Below are 23,044 nucleotides of genomic sequence, written 5' to 3' on the forward strand. Positions count from 1 at the left end.
TTCTGTTAGCAACCTTGCCTTTGGGCACCCTTCCAATATAATAAACGAAAGAAGGGAACTCTGGAAAATATTATAATTTAATGAAAGGGAAAAAATCTTTTCTTGGATTTGGAAGATTTAGATTCTAGAGCTCACATAGCTATTAATTCACTAAATGACTTTGGGCATAACATGTGTGAATCAGTCTGTTCTATAGTTATCAATCTTTCTAATGGGAGGAGGAAAATGTGCTTTCATTATCTGTTCTAGGGGACTAAGATTGGTTATAGGTATTCATCTGAGTTCATTTGCCTCTTAGTGTTATTTTAATTTATATTATTGTTGACATTGTCTACAATTTCACATCTGAATATGATGATGACAATGATGATGATGATGATGGTGATGATAATATTCTTCATTCTTGAAGAAGACCATGACAAGCAAATGAATTGGATTTGAGTGGGGGGGTGCTGTACTAAGTCACCAGTCTCACTTTTTCCTCCAGAGCTATCTGGGTTCAGTGGTCAGATATGGATCAGGATGACTGGAGATGGCCCTGCATGTGAGGCAATCAAGGTTAAGTGACTTGTCCAAAGTCACACAGCAAGTAATTGTCTAAGGCTGGTTTTGAACTCCTGTTCTCCTGACTCCAAGGTCAGTGTTATATCCACTGTACCACCTAGCTGCCCATCTGTCTATAAATTCACATAAGGAATCACTCTGCTTCCTTCCCAGGAGGAAGCAAAATAAGAACAAAGGTTGAAAAAGAGAAGCCCTTCCTTTAATCTGGATTTTCTTAACCTTTTTGTATCACAGATACCTTGGTTAATCTGGTAAAGCCTATAGACCCCACCCTCCAAATGTTTTTTTAAAAAAAATTATAATGGAAGGAAATGCTAAATTTCTGGTAGAGGTTAATGAAAATTAAAATATACTTTTTCCCATCCAAGTTCATGTACCCCACCCCCCGAAATCCCAGATTAAGAATCTGTTCTCTAAACACAATAGTTTCACAGCTGTGGAAATTCATAGGACTTAAATAGGACTGTCATTAGCAGGGAGATTGTGGGACTACAAAACACCCACTCTGAATATTCTGCTCTTATGTCATCTCTCTGCTTAATTAAAGTCTTTTAATGACACAGTCTGTATATATATTTCCTTTTCTTCTAAGATGAGTCTCCCCATATGACAATTATCACAATGTTGTGAAAACTATCCACACTTGGCTCTTAATAGTTTTCCATTTCCAAATGAAAAATGAAAATGTTTCTGGAGAAAATGCAAATGGAGTAGGTTCGTCAACCACATTTCATTCCAGTCAAGCATTTTTCAAAGAAAAAGAAGTCAAACATTGATTGGAAAAAAAAGAGGTTTCATTATCATCATTCTCATCAGTTGGTTTTTGCTACTGGCTCTAACACTGATGAATCACTGCTCTCCAGTTTTTCTTCCTTTTAAGAAAATTTATTAATTCTTTCCCTCATAAGGCCTTAGTTTCTTTCTCTGTCAGATGAAGGGATTGACCTACACTAGGGGTTCTTAATTTGGAGACTGGGATAGGGTGCTCTGAAATGTAAAATGGAAAAAATACACTTTTTTATTTCAATAGAATTGATTTTCTTTGTGATTTTATGAACTTTATTCTATGCACTGAAAAATGTTATTCTAAGGTGGATTTCATAGGCTTCACCAGATTGACACAAAAAAATTTTCAGAATTCCTGGGCTGGATGTCCCTTCTGGTGCTGTTTCCATGTTCTATGTATAAAGATTCCCTCATTCTCCAAGATAACATTAAAATTCCTTTCATCTATGATATTCTTTTTCTAAAGTCCCTTCTGACTCTGGGGTAGCCTGTCTAGCTGTTAGATTCTATGAACTCTGTTAAAGGAGCCGATCTAAGGCTAAAATTCTGTATCTTCTACTTTCTAGCTCTGACATTCCAGGATTCCATGATCATCACTGAAGTAAAAAAAAGAGTTGTGAGGCTCTTTTTTCAGAGTCAGGAAATTTTAGAGACCCCAAAGACTACCCAACTCAACCATGGAGGTCTACATGCTATCAATAACAAATCCTCTCTAAAGAAGGAATGTGGGTGGGGGCAACTAGATGACACAGTGGATAGAGCACCAACCCTGGAGTCAGGAGTACTTGAGTTCAAATCCAGCCTCAGACACTTAATAATTGCTTAGCTGTGTGACCTTGGGCAAGTCACTTAACCCCATTGCCATAAACAAATAAAAAAATTAAAAAAAAAGAAGGAATGTGAAAGTTTATATTGATTCACCAAGGGGTAAACAGCAGAGAGAGTATGAGATTGTAGAAAGCTTAAGTAAGAACATCTGATTTCTACTTCTGGTTCTATTCTACCACCAAATTTTTAGTGATCTTATTGAACAGGTGACATCATTTGCCTGTTTTTTCATCTATTAAATGAGAATGGTGAAATGGACAGTCTCTGACACTTCTCCTGTTCTAATATTTTTGCAAGTTCTCTTTGTCTCAACTTCATTCATATTTGATATTTTGTGTATAGAGACAAAACAACTGAGAAGCCCGGGTTCTCAATCTCTTTGCAGAATTTTAGACCTAGAAGGGATATGGGAGAACATCTGTTCCAATCCATATTAGAAAAATATTCCCCTCAATAATATGTCTAACATATAATCAATTATTCAGCCTTCTTTTGAATACTGCTAATGAAGAAGAGTCTACTCCCTCCTGAGGTAGTCCATCTTACTTATGGATAACTTTTAATTGTTAGGATTTTTTCCTCTTAAGCCTTCATCCACATCTCTGTGACTTCTACCTGGACTCTGCCCTCTAGCTCTGAGCAAAACAAACTTAGTCCCCATTTCAAATGGTGCTTTTCAAATACTTGAAGCTATCTTAGTACACATCATCTTTCTGTAATGCATGAGTCTCCTCAGAAGTCTAAGATAGCTGATCTTAGAAAGGATAAAATCAGGCATGGTTCTCACTTTTTCTGGTGGAATTGGGAAAAGAGAGGAGGCATTATTGCTGACTTCATTCTCAAAACTGGGACAAGGAAGAAAAGATCAGGGACCTCAGAATCTCAGAAGGGACCTCCTCAAAATTCATCTTGTCCTGTTATGTGATATTAACTTGGTTTAAAATGCAATGTTCTCTGTGTTTTTATTGTACTTTTATTAGGTTGTTAAATATTTATCAATTACATTTGGTTTGGGCTGGGTGTCTGGCACCTCTGATCTACTCCAAACTATATCTAGACTAGAATTCCTTTGATTTTTCTCCAAGTCTCTTCCTTTCCAGGTTAAATAGCTCAAGTTCTTTCTAATGATCCATCTGTGGCATGGTCTCCATTTCCCTCTCTATCCTCACTGCTCTCCTCTGGACACTCTCCAATCTATGTCCTTTCCAAAATGTGACATCCAGACCTCCTTCCAAAGCATACGAAGAAAGACATATATCTGGCATCCTGGTATTCCAACCTTGGGTACACGCAAGGGATACAAGTTAGCTCAAACATTTCAGATTCCAGGGAAATTGCATCTTGTTAATTTTGAAATTTGGAGCCACTGTGGAAATCTTTCTTTATTTCCACTGGATTTAGGGAGGTAGATGGTTTAATGGATAGAACATTAGTCCTGGAATCAGAAAGAACTAAATTCAAATTTGACCTCCGATACTTAACAGCTGTGTGACCCTGGGCAAGTCATTTAATCTCTGCCTGAGTCTTTTAATCTATAAAATGGAGATCACCTTCAGTCCAGGGTTTCTAGGAGGATATCAAATGAGATATTTGTAAAGTATTTAGCACATTGTAGGCAGTTAATGAGTCCTTGTTGCCTTATCCTTTCTATCATCTTTGCTTATTTTCTGCTTCAATCTTTACTTGACTCAGAGGTGAAAGCCTCTCCATTTTGAGATGATTTTACTGAACTGGGACTAGTTCATCTGTCATTCAAACTGGCATGGTTACAGCAACTTTCTGAAACATAGATTTCTCTAGAGCAATCTGTGTCTTTTCTGTTCTTTCCTTCAAAGTTTTCTCAGGTCTTTGCAGCTACAGGTCATCTTCATTCCCAACATCTTTGTTAACCAAGTCAAAGTACTCGCTATAAATGATTTTATTCTTTGATTGCTTGGGATTTAAATAACTCTTAAAGAAGATCCAGTCTAACCTTCTTATTTTACAGAGGAGGAAATGGAGGCAAAGGCTAAGTGTTTTGCACAAGGTCTCACAAGTTATAAGTATAAGTAGCAGGGGAATGCTAGATGCTTTAATGAATAGAATGTTGGGCCTAGGGACAGGAAGACCCATCATCTGAGTTCAGATCTGACTTCAGACACTAAATATTTGACCCTGGGCAAGGTGCTTAACCCTGTTTGCCTCAGTTTCTTCATTTATAGAATGAACTGGAGAAGGAAATGACAAAACAATCCAGTATCTCTGACAATAAAACCCCAAATGGAGTCATGAAGAGTTGGGCATAACTTAAAACACCCTGAACAACAATTTCTGGCTAAAGCCTATGTTATATCTGCTATGCTATTATCTCTGGGAACAGCTTGAATTTGGTAACATGTAAAAGGCAATTTCCAGAGAAAGATATATTTGGGGAAAGCTTTTTTTTCCTATTAAAAACATCATCCTGAAAATTCCAATATTACCCACAGCTGCCGAAGTGGTGGGAAGTAAACATCACTCTTAGGCTACATGATTAGTATGTTTGGATTTTTTGCAATAACAAAACACTGGACTCTGGGAAGGTCAAGCTGACCTTTTCCATCATCTAGGCAGCAGCTTTGAAACTGTCCCTTCTCTAGGCATTCAGTGATATGGACAAGGGGGTAGGGGAAAGTTTTGCTGTTTGTATTCATTATCAATGGAAGAGGAAGTCATAAAGTCAGTAGTGCCTTAGAGGTAACTAAAAAGAGACTGTTAGAGCTGAAAGAGACCTTAAATAGCATCTAGTCTAACTTGATCCTCCTAACTATTCCTTATTTTACAGATGCGGAAACTGAGGCCCAGAGCAGGGAATTGGTTTGTTCTATGTCACTCAGAGTGAGGAGCAGAACCAATATTTAACACAAGTATGTGTTAAATACAAGTTTTATTTGTTTTATTTTTATTTAGGGCAATGGGGTTAAGTGACTTGCCCAAGGTCATGCAGCTAGGTAGTTATTAAGTTTCTGAGGCCACATTTGAATTCCAGTCCTCCTGACTCTAGGGCTAGTGCTCTATCCACTGTGCTACCTAGCTACCCCAAACTATGATCTATTTAATAGAAATCCAGTAATCTTTCCATTCCATGAAAAAAAAAGTTATATTGGATTTGTAAGAGATCTATGTGACCAGTGAGCTCAGTTTATACTTTTCAGAATTCCTTCTACAACATTACTGGCAAGATATATTTCAGCTTTTGCTTAAAGATTGATTTGCAGGCCCTGAGTAGGGTTTCTACACAGTCTTCAAAAACCACTCTGGCTAATTAGCTTGCTGGAAGCTCCAAGTTATCCAGTATATCATAATCAAATGTCCAGGCTAAGATTTGTTCTAGAAGTGATTGCAAGGACCAAAGAGACAAATGAGGAATCAGGGCTGTGGCATTTTACTGTAAACTATGGGATTCAACAACTTGGTTCTGGAATTTTTGCTCTTTCAAGAAGAGGACTGAGGGGCGGCTAGGTTGGCATAGTGGACAAAGCACTGGCCTTGGAGTCAGGAGTACCTGGGTTCAAATCCGGTCTCAGACACTTAATAATTACCTAGCTGTGTGGCCTTGGGCAAGCCACTTAACCCCATTTGCCTTGCAAAAACCTAAAAAAAAAAAAAAAAAAAAAAAAAAAAAAGAGGACTGAGACCAAGGCATTATGGTCTATGTCTTTTCAGAGGGGTGCAGACAGTGCTCTCCTATGACTTCCTGTCTGGTTCTTGCAGCCTCTAGGCTATCAAGGAACACCAGGTTTGAGAATAACTGAAAGATAACACAGAAGGGCAGGTTCCTAAGGCCAGCGGCTCGGCAATGTATGATGCTAGATGGGAAGGCAGTGGAAAACACATACTGCTTTTATTTTATTCGTCCTCACTCTCTGTCTTTGACTCATTTTCTTTCTCATTCTCTTCATCTTTTCCTTCTCCCATTCTCCATGCTGTTCTTCATTTTCTACTTCTTAATTTTTTCCCTCATTCTCTCTCCTTCTAATTTGGTTCATCACTCTCTTCTTCATACTTCTCTTTTTCCATGCTTTTCCTCTAATCCGAATCCTACTCTTTATTCTCTCCTTCCTTATGTCATCCTTTCTCATTTTTCCTTTTCTTCCTCTTTTCCCTTCTAAATAAGACAAGAAATAAAGTTGCTTCTTTACTCACTGTTTCACAGAGTTTAACATCCTCTCCTCCTTTGTACTTTTTCCTAATACTTTTAGGTCATTGTTTATTTTCCACACAAACAAGATATTGACAGGGCAAATACTATATTATATGGAGTTTCTTGAAAATTTTTTCCCATATGTTGGCCTTAAAAAGGCTGGGAACCACTTTGTTATTCAGTTGTGTCCTATTCTTTGTTACCCCAATTGGGGTTTTCTTGGCAAAGATATTGGAATAGTTTACTATTTCCTTCTCCAACTCATTTTATAGATGAGGAAATGAAGTCAAACAGGGTTAGGTCATTTGTTCAAGATCAAACAGTTAGTCTGTATCAGAAAATGCATTTGAATTTAGTTCTTTCTGACTCCAGGACCTGCATTTTGGCTATTGTATCACCTAGCTTCTCTGGAAACCTCTAGCATGGCATGAGGTAAATCAAGGTCATGGTTCCAAAGCACACGCTGAAAGACCTGGAGAAGAAGACATAAAAGCATTGGTTACTAAGTTGCATCCTAATATACATTGTTTCCTCAAGTCAGAGCAAGACTTTTTGAATTCCTCAGCATGGCATAAGATATTACCTTGTATTCAACATTACAGACCAAGTTCTAATAACCATTTGTTGACTAATATGATGATGCTTGCAAGGATGATTGACATTTCCAAGCATCTCTAGAATTAGAATAGACAGGAGATCATATTATTATCCTTGAGCAGGAATTTCAGCTATATCATCTAGGACAATATAATGCCTCTCAGGTAAAGCAGAACTCACTATGTTCACCCCATTCCCCTTGGAAAATATTCTAATTGTTAAGAAGCTTTTCCTTATGTCAAATTAAAATTTGTGTCTCTTGCCATTTCCAACTATGGCTCTAGTACTGCCCTCTGAGGACAATCAAAACAAGCTTAATTTTTCTTCCACATGATTCTAGCCATTAAGATATTTGAAGACATTATGTCTACTTTTTCATTCCAGGCTAAATATACCTGGAAAAGGCATCCTTCAATCAGTCTTCATATGACATGAATCCTATTCCTTTATCATCCTGATTACCTCCTTGTGGTCTGACTTTTCTCCTAAAAATGAATATTCTTGACATTTTTTGGTGTGTTAGGAGAGAGAAGTGAATGGAATAAGTACTTATATAAAGTCTTCTATATGTCAGACACTGAAAAAAGTTCATTTTACAAATATCTCATTTGACTCCAACAACCCTGAGGGATAGGTGCTACTATGATCTTCATTTTGTAGTTTGAAAAACTGAGGTAAACTGAGGTTAAATGATTAGGTCAAGGTCATACAGCTATAACTATCTGAAGTCAGATTTGAACTCAAGTCTTCATGACTCCAGATCTAGTGCTCTATCATTTCCCACCTAAGGACTATCATTTTTATATTCTGGGACATTGTCTTCCTCTAGTGAGGAAAGTTAAAGATAACACAAAAATTTTTTTAAATTCTATTGTTGGGGGAGGCGGCTAGGTGGCACAGTGGATAAAGCACTGGCCCTGGAGTCAGAAGTACCTGGGTTCAAATCCGGCCTCAGACACTTGATAATTCCCTAGCTGTGTGGCCTTGGGCAAGCCACTTAACCCCACTTGCCTTGCAAAAAAAATCTAAAAAAAATTCTATTGTGGGGGCATCTAGGTGGCATAGGGGTGGCTAGGTGGCACAATGGATAGAGCACCAGCCCTGGAGTCAGGAGTACCTGAGTTCAAATCCAGTCTTAGACATTTAATAATTACCCAGCTGTGTGGCCTTGGGCAAGCTACTTAACCCCATTGCTTGCAAAAACCTAAAAAAAAAAAAATTCTATTGGGTAAAAGAAGCATATAAGAAAGGGAAAGTACCATTTTATGGAATAGATGGAATAATGATAACTGAAGTCAGAGAGAAGGCAGAGTTATTCTTATTTTGCTTCTGTTTTTTTTCTGCCAAGGAGATCCCTAGATTCTGAAAAGAACAGAATAAAGAATAAACAGAATAAAAAATATATATATAGCTAATAGGGAGCTGATAACAGAAATAAATGAGGGGATATTAAGAGAACCCCTGACTCATGATAGAAATTGCTACCTATAGAAAACTGATGGAGTCTGAAGGCATATTGAAGTATACTATTTTCATTTTTTGGTCTTTTTTCCTTTTGCCCTATTTTTCTTTTTATAATATAACTAATGGGGAAGAATGTTTTACATTATCATACAAATACAACCTATATCAGATTGTTTGCCATCTTTGGGAAGGGGAAAGGGAGGGAGGCAAGGAAAAAAATTTGGGACTCAAAATCTTTTAAGAAATGAATGTTAAAAATTGTCTTTTGGGGTATTAGTAAAAATTAATAAAATTAGTGAAAAATTAGTTGTAAAAATGACCACTAAGGAATTCTAATTCTGAAATTCTGTGATTTTTATTATTATTATAGTTACAATCTTCTCTATTCTAGTTTATTATCAAAAAAGAAAATGATTTTAGAGTAGCATAATTTATCCTAGAAAAAGACATACTGTAATTGGGAAAAAAATAAAATAAAATACTATTAAATTAAAAAAAGAACCTCTAAGCCTTCATGAATTCAAGTCAGCCAACCCAGATCTATATCCTTAGGAACTGAGAGAATAGGCAACTGTGATTACAAAGCTGCTGTCAATGATTCTTGAAAATGTAGGGAATGGAAAAAAGTTTCCTACAAAAGTGGGAAAATGAGCAAATATTACCTCAATTTTCACCAAAAAGAGAACAGAAGTTTCACACTGAAGATATAGACCAGCAAATTTGACTTTAATTTCTTGAAAAATTCTGAGTATCATTAAAGTGATTGTTAATAAACATCTTGAAAGGGAAACAGTAATTAATCACAGAATCAATATGTCTTCTAGGATAAATTGTGCTACACTAATATTATTTCCTTGTTTTGATATATAATAAACTAGAAGATTAGAAAATACTATAAATATAGTAACAAAATCACAGAATTTCAGAAATGGAAATTTTTAGTGGCTTTCTAACTTAACTCATACCCCAAAAAGACTTTGCTAGAAGACCTCCAATGGGGATGTGGATAGGGGAGGGTTTCATTATACCCTGGATAACTCTAATTGTTATTCATTATACCCCTTTGGATAACTCTAATTGTTAGAAAGCTTTTCCTAATGGAAAAATCTAAATTTAACAATTACTCCTCATTACTCCAAATCCAAGCAGAACAAGTTGAATGCCGTCTTCCACCTATCTTCTAAGACTTTGTAGACAACTTCTATGTACCTTCCTCTACTGTCAATCTTTTTTCCTGCAGTACAAATATCCCCAGTTCTTTCAACTAATCCTCATTTGCCACAGACTGAAAAACCCTTCATCAATCCAATTCTTTTAAATTAAGGAATACACTTCCAAAGTCATATTCTAAGCATAAGTTCCATCCCACAATATGTCAGAGATAGATCAAATTTGCCTCCTTGTGTTAAGGGAATTAGTTCATCTGGATATGTTTATCTTGCACTTTTTTTATGTTTTATTTGCAAGGCAAAGGGGGTTAAGTGGCTTGCGCAAGGCCACACAGCCATGTAATTATTGAGTGTCTGAGGCTGGATTTGAACTCAGGTACTCCTGACTCCAGGGCTATCCACTAGGTGCACCTAGCCACCCCTATCTTGCACTTCCGAAGAAACATTTGAGACCAGTGCTGACTGATTCTTGGATTTTGTTTCACGTCAACTTCTGGGCTTTTCAACTTTTATTCATCCTAGTTATTTCTGTGCTCTCTGACTTATGGAACTAAATGTACAATTTTCTACTTTCCCCTTCTTTTTCAGTTTAAAGCTCTTTTGATTAGATTTTGAAGACAACAGAAAAATATATTCTTCCTAAACCTTGTTAGACACTTTATCCCTGTATATTGCTTTAAATCCTTGCCAGTTCTATATTTTAAGTTATGACTCAGGAATTAAAATCTCATTCTGTCTTCTTAACCAGCTATTCACTTGCCAAATTTGCCTCTCTACTCTGCCTTTTTCAGTTTCTTGCTATAAGTTTTAAAATCTTTATAATACTTTCTTGGTTCTGATAAGCTATATCATTTGTGCCTAGGTGAACCAGTGAAAGTGGGTAATAGTCTTCTCTTTGATAAGTCTTGACCTGTATCTTCCTTGTCCAAAAATTGTAGAGTAGAAAAATGTCACAAGAGAAAGGTAAGAAAAGGACTTTTGGTATATTTTGTATATTTTCCAACCAATCTGTCTGGCCAGAGCATTCATTAATTGCCCCCTATTTTTGTCAGAAAATGGGCTAAGTAAAGAAAGCAAGACAATCCTTACCCTCAAAGATCTCACAAACTAATGGGGAAAAAAACATGCAGTTATGTGTTGTTCAATCTTTTCAGTTGTGAAACATCTTGGCCTTAAAAAGGTTAGAAACCATTTTTCTCTTCATTGTATCCATTTTTTTGTGACTGCATTTGGGGTTTTCTTGGCAAAGATGCTACAGTAGTTTTCCATTTACTTCTGGAACTCATTTTACAGTGAGAAAATGGAGGTAAACAGGGTAAGTGGCTTGCCCAGGATCACATGCCTAATAAATGTCTGAGGCCAGATTTGAACTTGGGAAGATGAATCTTCCTGACTCCAAGCCCAGCATTCTATCACTGTACCATTTAGTTACCCTTAAGTAGCTATGTATAAACAATCTAAAACCAGAATAAATTGGAGACAATCATCGGGGGGAGACTTTAGAATTTAGAGGGTCTGGGAAAGCTTCTTGCTAAAGATGAGATTGAAAGAAATCAAGAGGCCAGGAGAAGAATATATATGTACACATGTGGCAAGGCAGGTATCTGTTAAATTTACTTGATAAATATGGCATTTGTGGCTCATAAAAATTAAGTGGTTTACCTAAAAATCACAAAGCTACCATGCAGCAGATTAGAGGGAAAAAATGGACCATAGGATTTGAGAGAGAGAGAGAGAGAAAGAGAGAGAGAGAGAGAGAGAGAGAGAGAGAGAGAGAAGATGGATGGATGGGTGGATGGATGGATGGATGGATGATAAATGGATAAAGAATTAATTGTTTTTATATGACAAACACCATATTAAACTATTTAATACTGGGATACGATCACAAGCAAATAAGGCAGTGCCTGCTCTCAAGGAGCTTACATTCTAATAAAGGAAGATAAAAAAAGAGGAATGGTGTTGGTGTTATGTAGCAGATCTGGGTCCCTAAAAGATGATGTAAAGATAAACAGCATAATACAAAGTTCCTATGAGAACTGGGGGATTATAGCTATATCCATCAATATATATAGCCTGACATGACATGCAACATAGAATGAATTTCCCACTGATTTATATTAGAGATATGCCACACACACACACAGACACACACACAAAATCACCCTACATATCATGTCAAAATGCCTAATCTACTACATACTTCAAGGGGATGTTTTACCTTATTCAACTGCATCTAAATGTATTCACTAGAGCTATTAATCATGGTGAAGTCTCCTTTAATATGCTGCTTCATTGACATAGAAGAAAATTCCCTAGGAAACATAACAAATATTAAGGAATTTGTTAAAAATTCCTTAATTATGAACTATAATTAGGAGAAGGATGGAATAAAGTAACAATACTCCACCTAGATTTAGGTGTGGAGGTGCAGAGCATTGCACTATTAGCTCAGAAGTAAAGACAGAAATAAAACAAAATTCAAACTAAAACACAGGATGAGTATATAGGCAATGAGCTCATATGTATGCATGCGCATGTGTGCACACCCATGCGCATGCATGCACACACAGAGCAGTTATGACAGTAGCCTGTAAATGTTAAGCAGAAAGATGATAAAGGCTATGATAAAGAGGTCAGAGAAATGACCATTACTTGGAAGAGTCAGGAAAAGCTTCCTGGGGGAGTTGAGACATCTGCCCCCTAAAGGAGGAAAGGGAAGGAAATAAGAATTAAATTTCTGCCAAGTGCCAGAAGCTATCTCATTTGATTTTTCACTACAATCCTGGGAGGCAGTAGCTATTATTTTCCATTTGAAGACAGAAAAGTGACTTGCCTAGGGTCACATAGTCAGTAAGTATCTAAGGCTGGATTTGAATTTAGGTCTTCCTGATTCCAGACCCAGACCTCCATCCACTACCCCATCTAACTTCCTTGAATCATGAGTAGATTTTAAATAAGCGAAGGAGTAAGAATGGGTATTCTAGGATCACAAACTGGATAAAGTCTTTGAGGAAGGAATTGTGATTACAGGTTTGTCAGGAAAATAATTGTAAAGGATAGAGAAGCAAGCTGGAGTACCATTTGGGAAGACTCTAACCAAAGCCTCCTCTGCAAAATGAAGAGGTTGGATTAGATGATCCACAAGGTGTTATCTTGTTCTCTGTGGCTGTATGGTCAGTATTCTGATGATTGCCTACTTTCACTATTTTCTACCTTGAAAGCCCAAGATCTGTTGTGAGTAGTGCTAAATTGTGTGTGTGTGTGTATGTATGTATGAGGGTATGAATAAATGTATATGTAAGTATAATTATTCTCCAGTTCTGATTTTTTAGAGTTTTTCATAGCTTCTCATATTGGGGTATATAAAGAAGCCTTAAAATCAAAGGGCCATAGGATTTATCAAAGGGAAGTGTCTGAATTTAGGAAGACCTAACTTCAAATCTAGTCTCAGAAAATGCTTAGCTGTGTGACCTCTGGCAAGTCACCTAACCTCTATCTGCTTTAGTTTCCTCATCAGTAAAATGAAGAAAATAATAACATCTTCTTTGTGAAATAATGTTTGTAAAAATGCTTTGAAAACCTTAAAATACTGCTCTTAATGCTTTCCATATTCTTCTTATTATTTTACTTGTGAAGAAACTAAAGGCTTGAAAGAGGAAATAACTTTGCAGAATCCCACTGTTTATTGGTGGAAAAAGCAGAAAGAAATGGAATCTAGGCTCTCTGCTTCCAAGTCAAATGCATTTCAACCCAAGCCAGGGTTAATGCCTACCCTTTGACCAGAGGACAAAAGACTGGAGCCAGTTAGCAAATGCTTATTGTTTTTGAAGTGATTTCCCCCCCTCCCCCCTCCCCTGAGAGAACCTGGAATGGAAATATTTGAGGGAAATACATCTGCAAAGCTCCAGCAAGTAGGGGATATGTACACAATAAAACACATGGCCAGACTGCCCTAAGCATTTGTTCAGGACAGGAAATTTGTCTTCAGTACACTGAGCTTCTCCTCCTTCTCCTAGAAAATACTCTGAAATCAGTCACTGGTCCCTTCAGCATTAGTAACAGTCCCTGTGCTCCTCCTCCCCCATCACAGCCATTCATTCAACTGGCATTTCTTAATAAGTGGGTAAATCCTATGACAAACACTGGGTGGGTGGTGGGCTAGAATTAAAATTAAATGAGATTCAATCTATTTACTTGAGGACTTTATGATCTAGTTTGGGAAATAAGACAGGGACATAACAAGGTAACATGATACTAATAGAAAGAACAGTGAATTTTAGTGATGATACCTGGTTTGACAACCTGGTTATGGCATTATCAATTGATTAATCAATTATTAGTCACCTCCTAAGTACAGGTACTGTGTTAGAAACTGGAAATACAAAGATCAAAATACCCCTAATGTCAAGTGGTTTAGACAAAATTCTCATTATCAAGGAAGAATAGATTGTTAAAGTGAAAATGATGGGGAATTCTGATGGCAAGTGACTACTATATCTTAGAATTTGTGATAGAGGAGAGGAAATCTGGAGATAATCTGAAATGCATTCTGGATTTTCAGAAGGCTCAGAGGAAAGATAAATAGGACCTCATGTTTCAGAGAGAGTCAGCTGAGGATAGATGAGAAAATGAAATTCTGAAGGTATCAGAGGGAAAAAATTCCATTGTGGAGAGAAAATGGGATTTGCTTGAAGAGGCCATTCTGGATCCATAGGGTAGAAGGGGGAGGAAACAAGTATTTATTAAGACATAATAGGTGTCAGTAACTGTGCTAGACAACTCATTTGAATTCACCAGCTTAAAAACAGACAGAATGGTGAAGAAAAGTTAGTTAATAGAGACTGAATGTGAATGTGGCAAATCCTGAAAAAAAAGTGTCAGGAATACTACAGTTCTGAATGAAGAGCAACTAATGAGAGAAATTAAGGATTCCTAAACAGAACCTTTTAAAGCTATGTTGAGAGGAAAGGAATAAAAAAAAGTAAATAGGACCTATGTTTGGGATGGACGGGACAATACTAACCACTGAGAGAGAAGGCAGAGCTATTCAGTTTTTGTTGTTATTCAGTCATGTCCAACTCTTCATAACTCCATGGACTCTAGCAACCTCCTAGCCTCCATTATTTTCCAAAAGTCTGTCCAAGTTCATGAGTATTGTTTACATGACATTATCTACCCATCTCTTCCTCTGCTTCCTTATCCTTTTGTTTTCCAGTTCAATTTTTACTTTTTTCTCTGCAAAGGAGAATGAACCTTACACTGGAAATCACAGAACAAAAATGACTGCTGATAGGGTTGATGCCCAAGTTAAGTGAGATGGTAAGAGGCCACCTAATCATCCTTGAAAAATTCCAATCACTGGGCCCATATAAAATACATAACAGAATCTTGAAGGAACTGGCTATTATTATTTGCTAAACTGCTTTTTAGGGATATTTGAAAGTTTGTAGAAAATAGAAGAAATACTATAATGTTGGATAAGGACAAATATTATTCCACTTTTCAAAAAGTGAACAGTTTGTTCTAGACCAGTGAACTTAATGTCAATTCCTGAGAAAACTTTAGGATGAATCATTAAAGAGGTATTAGTCAAAGACAATTCTAAAAGACTTGTGATGCAAAAAAATATCCATGTCCCATGTCTGGAGAAGGAACAATAGAGTTTAACTGCAGACCAAACCTAACTTATCTTCAATTTTTAAAAGTTATCTTATGTTTTGTGCTTCTCCCCTCCTCTAATTTCCCTTTTTGATTTGATTCTTCTTTCACAACATGATTAATATTTTTAATATAGTTGTACATGTTCAACCTACATTAGATTGCTGTCAGAGAAAGGGGGAGGAAAGGGAAGGAAGGAGAAAGATATGAAACTTAAAAACCTTACAAAAATGTTTGTTGAAAACTATCTCTTCATGTAGTTGTAAAAATAGATAAATTAAATATTTTTTAAAAAAATATATATATATATTGGTGAATATTCAGAATGGGAAGTAAGTATTGATTCCAAAGAGTCAGTTCATCTTTATGAAGGACTGGTCAGGTCAAATCAGAAGATGAGGTAAATGATGTGGCTATAGTTTGCCTAGATTTTAACAAATCTCTGGATGAAGTTGTTCATTCTGTTCTTTGAAGAAGATGACTTCATAACCTAGTTGAATTGCCAGAATCAAAGAGCAGTAATTAATGGTTAATATCAATTCAGCAGTGTCCCAGGGATCTGGACTATTTAACATTTTTATCAATAAATTGGATAAAGACATAGTTGGTTATGCTCATTGAAACTGGAGATGACACACTTCTGGGAGGGATGGGCTTAATGCACTAGATGACAGAGTTAGAATTCAAAAAGATTTTTGACAGATTAGAAGATTGGACTGAATCTAATAAAAATAAAATCCAATAAGGGATAAATTTGAGTTTTATATCTGGGCAAACAAAAAACTAAAATCTACAAGAAAAACATGGGAAAGGATTGTACTAGAAAGTAGTTGTTTGGGGCAACTAGAAGGTACAGTGGATAGAGCACCAACCCTGAGTTCAAATCCAGCCTCAGACACTTAATAATTATCTAGCTTTATGACCTTGGGCAAGTCACATTGCCTTGAAAAAAAACCAAAACAAAAAAGTAAGTAGTTGTTCTAAAAATGAACTGGAGGTTTTAGTGGACTTCAAGCTCAATATGTGACAGTAGAGTGATGTGAGAGCCAAAAAACTTATTCAAATTAAGAGCCTGGAATACTCTTCTCCTTGTGTCAGCCTTTTGGATTTCTTCGAAGCTCAGCCCAATTGCTACCTCTTTAGGAGCCCCTTCCTCGTTTATCTCTCCTTACCTCTGAGATTACATTTCATTCATACTGTATTGTTGTTTAGTCCTATCCTACTATTAGTGACCTCATCTGGAGTTTTCTTGGCAAAAATACTGGAGAAGTTTGCCATTTCCATTTCCAGCTTATTTCACAGGTGAGGCAAACAGGGTTCAGTGACTTGTTAGTGTCTTGTTAGGTGGCATTTGAACTTAGATCTTCCTGACGCCGGGCTGCAACACCTAGCTGCCAATGGGGTGAATAGTATTTTGCTGTGTTATAGGAGTGTGGAGATCCTGAGTTCACCCCGTATAGTTAACAAGAATAAGGAGGTATGAATGACACTACTGTGCTCTCACTAGACTTCATCTGGGGTATTATGTTCAATTCTGGGCCCCATGATAAAGAAGTCTACCAAGTTGGCAAATGGTCTTGAATCTATTTCATGTGGGTATTAGTTGAAGTAATTGAGAAGGGTTAGCTCAGAAAAGAGAAAAGTTCCAGAAACATGGTAGTTGTCTTTAAGTATATGAAGGATTGTCCTGTGGAGAAGGGTTCACATTTATTCTTTTTGGCCCAAAAGGGCAGAACAAGGAACAATTTGATAGAAGTTGTAAAGCAACAAATTGAAGTTTTATGCCAGTAAAAACTGCCTAAAAAAGGAATTGGTCACCTCAGGACAAATTTGGTCTGTGGGATGGAGTGGACACTAATGCTTGTCTCTGTGGCCATCAGTTTTCATTATCACAGAATTTCATTAAAATAGGTTTGCCACTTGATTTCTGCAATCAGAAGAATCCACCATGGAGTGCTTCCTGAGTCAAATTGCTTTTAGTAGCAGGAAACTGTTGGGCTGTATTGCCTCTCTGAGGCTGGCCTCTGGTTTGGATGAGATGCTCTTCTTAGTCACACATGCTGTCTCTTGGGCATTGGTCCCCACCCTTTCCTTAAAGGTCTTCATTCTGAGGCTGCATGTCCACTTGCCAGTTATATTATAGAGGAGATTCCTTTTACGTACAAGGTTGACTAGCTACCTGCCAAGGTCCTTTTATGGACAAGGTTGACCAGATACCTGCCAAGGTCCCAGTCTACTCTCAAATTCTATAATTCTGTGATAAACATATGCAGATTCACAAAAAGTGGATGGGGGGGTAGGATGTGGGGGGATAGGAGTGGGAAGACACTAGGATATGAGGAAACTAATATTTTTTCCAACTTGCTAAATGACTTTTGATTTCAAAATGTGACAAGGATGGGAGGTACTATCTGGCAAATGAACCTATCCAAACATAGTTTTCACAGAATCTTATAGGATGAAGAATCCATTCAGGGAAAGTCAATATATCAATCAACAAATATTTACTAAGCACTCACTGGGTATCATACCGTTAACACTATGAATACCAAAAAAACCCCATAAAAGCTCATGGAGGAGAGGAAAACAAACATAAGTTGTATGATTCCCCTTTGACATCTACCCTATTAAATCTTCATTTATTGATAGAGCTTGGAAGAAAGCAAAATTGAGAATGAATGGAATAGAATTCAATAAAATTTGTATGAGGATGAGAAGGGGAAGGCAGACCTTATCAATTCTTGTTAGACTAAAACAGATCATTGACTGGACTGAACAGTTTTTTATCAATATAAAGGATTTGTGACTTCTGCCAAGAATGCAAAACATTCATCTGGTTTAAACTGCAAAGAAAAAAAAAAGTCCAGGAAAGCTGTTTCTGTAGCCAAAGAGAAAAGTCCATCTCCTGGGATGGAGAGTGTGCCTTGATGCTTGTCTCTGTAGCAATCAACCTTCATTACCACTGACCAGAATTTCAATGAAACATGTTTGCACTTGACTTCTATAGGGGTCCACCACACAGTGATTTCTGGCTGAGTCAAATTGCTTTCAGTGGCAGGAAGTTTTGGGGTTGTATTGATTAGCTCTCTGAGGCTGGTCTCTGGTTTGGAGAACTGTTCTGTTAGTTACACATGCTGGAGAGAAAAGAGACCTGTCCTGTCTCTGAAGCAATCCTAGTAGATGTTAGAAGAAGGGAGAACTCAACCTGCAGAACTGTTCTAAGACTCTGTCTTCTGTACTTTCTGGAGATGCGTTTTCATTGGCTGTACTCCAGATGTGAAATGCTTTCTCTTCTCATGTCAAGAGGAAGCCTCTTGGTTTCCTCCAAGATTTAATTTCTATCTGTGTGGGAGGCCTTTTCTGGTTTCTCCACTCCCCTCAACACCCTCCCTACTCACCCACCCATATACCTTCCCCCCACTCCCACCCCACATATATCCCCCCACACACACATACTTCTGAGATTACCTTCCATTCTTATCTCAATCTGGTATTTATAATTTTTTTTACATGCTGTTTCTTTTCCTCTTCCCCCTCACCAATTAGAATGGGAATCTTAATTTGGATCCTTAATACTTAGAATGGCACCTGGTTTAAGAGCTTAATAATTGCTGTTTGATTGACTTTTTGTTTACTACCCTGAGATCAGATGGGATGAGATTTACCTTGTGACTTCCAGCTGTAGTTTGATAGCTTGAGTTATCAGCTTAAGGTTGATCCCACTCTCTCACATATCCCCCTCAACTTATGACATCCAGGACAACTATCTGAATGTCTACCACCTGAACTCTCTTCCATTGTCAGAAGGTCTTGCTCCTTGTCAAAGTAGCCATTTCCTGGTAAGTATTCAGTAATTTACGTTGTGGGAATAAATATAATGGGAATAAAGGTTGTCAGAGTAGATAATTTTAGGGGGAAAAAAGGAGGGCCTTAGGCACCTTAGGTAGGTGGGAGGAGGACCCACCAAAGGGAGAAAGGGAAAATGCCATAGAGGTCAAAGAAAACATTTAATGGGCAATCTAGGCAACAGTGGCAAGGTTCGTGTTCTTCATTCTCAAAGATGCTGATTCTCAAAGAAGACCATCACATCAGGGAGGTGATGCTATGACAAGCATGTATATTGGATTTGGGCAGGGGTGCTGTGCTGAGTCACCAGCCTCCCTTTCTCCTCCAGAACCATCTGGGTCCAGTGGCCAGATTTGGATCAGGAAGACTGGAGATGGTCCTGGATTCGAGGCAATCAGGATTAAGTAACTTTCCCCAATCACCTGGATATATAGGTCACATAGGCAATAGAGTAGATAGAGTTAGAAAGATCACTGGACTCCCCCTCCCATACTGTCTATGGGTCATAGGCCCTTTGTCAGTCCCCTTCTTTCAATAGGTGGGAAAACAGTAGCAACTGAATAATAGCAAAGAAACTATATCCTTGAAACAGATCTTCAGCAACAAGGACCTTGAGGGGCTTCAGAAAGTATATGAGCATGATAATTGAACTAAAGGACAAAATGAAATGTGGAATCTACTCACCACCAAAGGCAGAAACTGAAAAAGTTTTATATTTTACTTGTTGTTCAGTTTAACTTACACAGAACAAAATTTTATCCCCCAAAGCTGTCTATCACCAAGCTGCAGCAGAACAAGGGTTCATTGTCATTGCACTATAGACACCAGTCCCTATAGCTATAATATTAAAGAAAACAACAGCTGGGACTTTGATACTGGTGTTGGTTTCTATGTGAATGTCACTTAAGAACCTTGAAAAATTAGCTATAGGATGTATGCATACAATAAGGAGCTGCCCAAATTTATATATGTCAATTTTTCAGCTGACCTAGAGAAGATTTTTTTTGGCCACTCTATGGGAGATCATGGAGCTCTGATTTGTGCTTTGAAGAATCCGGGAAAATACAAATCTACATCAAAGTTCTCTTCAATATGGAATCTACTTAACAAAGACAGAAACTGGAAAATATCTTGGACTTTACTGGATGTTTGCTTTAACTTGAACAGAACAAAATTTTATTCAATCCAATGCTCTGTCTTTGGAGGGGAGGGGAGGGGAGAGAGGAAGGAAAAGGAAGAGAGGAAAAGTCTTTAGGGGATATTTAGGATTAGATCAAAGTATGTGTGAGGCATTGGATGCTTTGTTTAGATTCTCAGTTGGACATATTAATTGATCAAGGTAAATATCTTAAATTTAGACAATTACCTCCTGGCAACTTTATAATTTCTTATGCAAACAAAAATCTCAGTCTTTTATTAAGGGATATTGTCATTAATACTACTTCATAGCAACTTTTGGGGAGGGCAGGGCAAGGCAGTCTGATTTAAGTGACTTGCTCAGGGTCACACAGCTAGTAAGTGTCAAGTTTCTGAGACTAGATTTGACTTCAGGTCCTTCTGACTTCAGGGTGGGTACTCTATCTACTGTGCCATCTAACCACTCTATCATGGCAACTTTTATGAATGATCATGCCAGACATTATACAAAATATCTGAACATAAAGTTTCATATATGACAAATCTTACAATTATAAAAGTTATCATGTAAGACAAACTTTTGAAAAGATAAAATTATACATGAAAATTTATTGCCTGTGAACATTTATTTCTAATTTTTATCAATGGCTAACCATTTTCCAAATAAATACATAAAATCAAGAAATCTGATTCCTTTTATTCCCCATAAGGATCCTGATAGAGGATATGTCATAACCTAGGGGCAGTTTGAAATCCTTGAAAAATTAAGTGTGTGTGTATATATGTGTGTGTGTGTGTGTGTGTGTGTGTGTGTGTGTGTGTGTATACATAAATATATGTAGAACACATAAATGATCACAGTTGACTATAAAGAATAAAGTGATTCAGACTACTTGAGGATGTAACAATAAATTGTTGGTCATTTAATATATCAGTTCTTACAGAAATGAATTATGGAATTGTATCTCAGCAATTGAATAAAGAGACTTAATCCAACCAAAAAAAAGAATTGGATTTTCAGTCAAGTAAAAATTCCAATTTTTCTATTTTTATCTATATGATATTGTTTAATTTATTTCCATTCTCTGGATCCCATTTTTAGCATGTTTGAAATGAAAGGCTGGATTAGAAGATTTCTTACCATCCCTTTCAAATTTTAAATCCCATGAGTTACTCTATGAATAGACTTTAGGAAGTGAAAAAGATTTCCGATAGAGAAGTGGTAGGGGGGCTTTTCAGAATAGAGAAAATGTATAAGCTCTGAGAGGGAGTGTAGTTTGTGTAGGGTGCAGTGACAACGTACCTTAAAATGTGTCAGGGGTATAATGAGAAAGACAGGTAGCCTGGTGTACTAAAAAGAGCATTGGACTGCCTAAGTATAAGATCAGGGTTCTGGTAAATCCTCTCTTTCTGGGGGTTACTTTCTTCTCTTTGACCTCTGCAGAATTTTCCTTTCCCCATTTGGTGGGTCCACCTTACATCTACCTGAAATGTCCAGTATTCTCTTGTTCTCTCCCCTATATTCATCTACACTGTCATCCTTTATTTTACTGTAGTATAAAGGACTAATGACTTTAAATGTGAACCCTCATATTTTCCCAGTCTTGTGGTAGTTCAACTGTAACCACTCTGCTGTAATCTGTGTTTTCTTGGCAAAGATACTAGAATGGTTTGCCATTTCCTTCTCCCATTGGAAAGCATTTAAGTGACTTGCCCAGGGTCACATGGTTTGAAGTTTTGTCTTTCTATCACTAAACCCCAGTACTCAATCACTCTGCAATTAATTAGCTGCTCCCCACCCTGATTGGCCTATTCTTTCCCTAAAAAAAAGAGGGTTAGATTAAGTGGTTCTTATATATTGTCAGAACACATAGGCAGGGTGTTTATGTAGTGGAACAGTAAAGCAATAACTAATAACAGTATTAGCAATAGCCCTAATGCAGGTACAGATATTTCTTTGTGGTTGCCTATAAACAACAAATGAAAATAAAGGATGAGTGAACTTCTAAAGGTAGTAGGAGTTTTTAATAGTAGGAGTAAGATAAATGAGTAAGGCTGCTTTATGGCAGAATAATTTTCTAGAGAGTTTGGTGATCTGGTTAACTTTTCCTAAGTGTTTATGTTCATATTTCTATGTTTTGTGACTCTGGGAAACCTTGTACATTGTTCTGGATGCGTTATGAAGTGCCCGAGGTCTGGGCCCAGAGAGCAGGCAAGAGTTTGGCTGTGAAGACAGGTTGTCATAAAATCAGAGACAAATAAATGCATCCCTGATGATTCTTTCTCAGCCCTTCCCTATTCTCTAGCAAGTGCCTGGGTCAAACATCATGGGATCCAGATAACCCTTGAGATTCAGTGATCCTGTGAAACTGGACTAGCTAGAGAAGAGTGTAGGCTGGAGAAAAATGAGGAAATGAGGACACAGAGATTAATGGAGTTTATAAGACCTTGACAAGAAAACTTAGGGTGAGAAACAGCTTTTCAGTTTAAATTCTTTCAACTTTCAGCATCATGAAGAAAAACATATATTCTGAGATATAAAGTGACCTGGAAAGGAGAGACCACATGATGTAGCCATCTCTCCCTTTGGCAGAATCTCTACCTCTAGTTGCCTCTTTCTCTTGTCTTAGGGATGACTGTCACCAGTGTCCTACTTAGTAAACTTACCAGTGTTCAAGGTGACACCCCTGCCCCCTTTAATTAATCATTAGTACCAAGAAGAGAATCTCATCTGGGCCTTTGCTTTCCTAAATGACCTACTGATAGGCCACTCAAGGCTGCCTCCTGGAGCTTTGGGATTGACCTAATTGCTCAGAGTGTGTGAAAGACT

At 37.3% G+C, this 23,044-nt stretch overlaps 1 pseudogene; it reads left to right on the plus strand.

Moving 5' to 3' along the window:
• LOC141488038 (S-formylglutathione hydrolase-like) overlaps nt 1–21,852 on the plus strand; it is a 38,782-nt pseudogene extending 16,930 nt beyond the window's left edge.
• Nucleotides 21,853–23,044: the final 1,192 nt, after the last annotated feature.

Source organism: Macrotis lagotis, chromosome 1 (assembly GCF_037893015.1).
Source record: "Macrotis lagotis isolate mMagLag1 chromosome 1, bilby.v1.9.chrom.fasta, whole genome shotgun sequence".
NCBI classification, from domain to species: domain Eukaryota; kingdom Metazoa; phylum Chordata; class Mammalia; order Peramelemorphia; family Peramelidae; genus Macrotis; species Macrotis lagotis.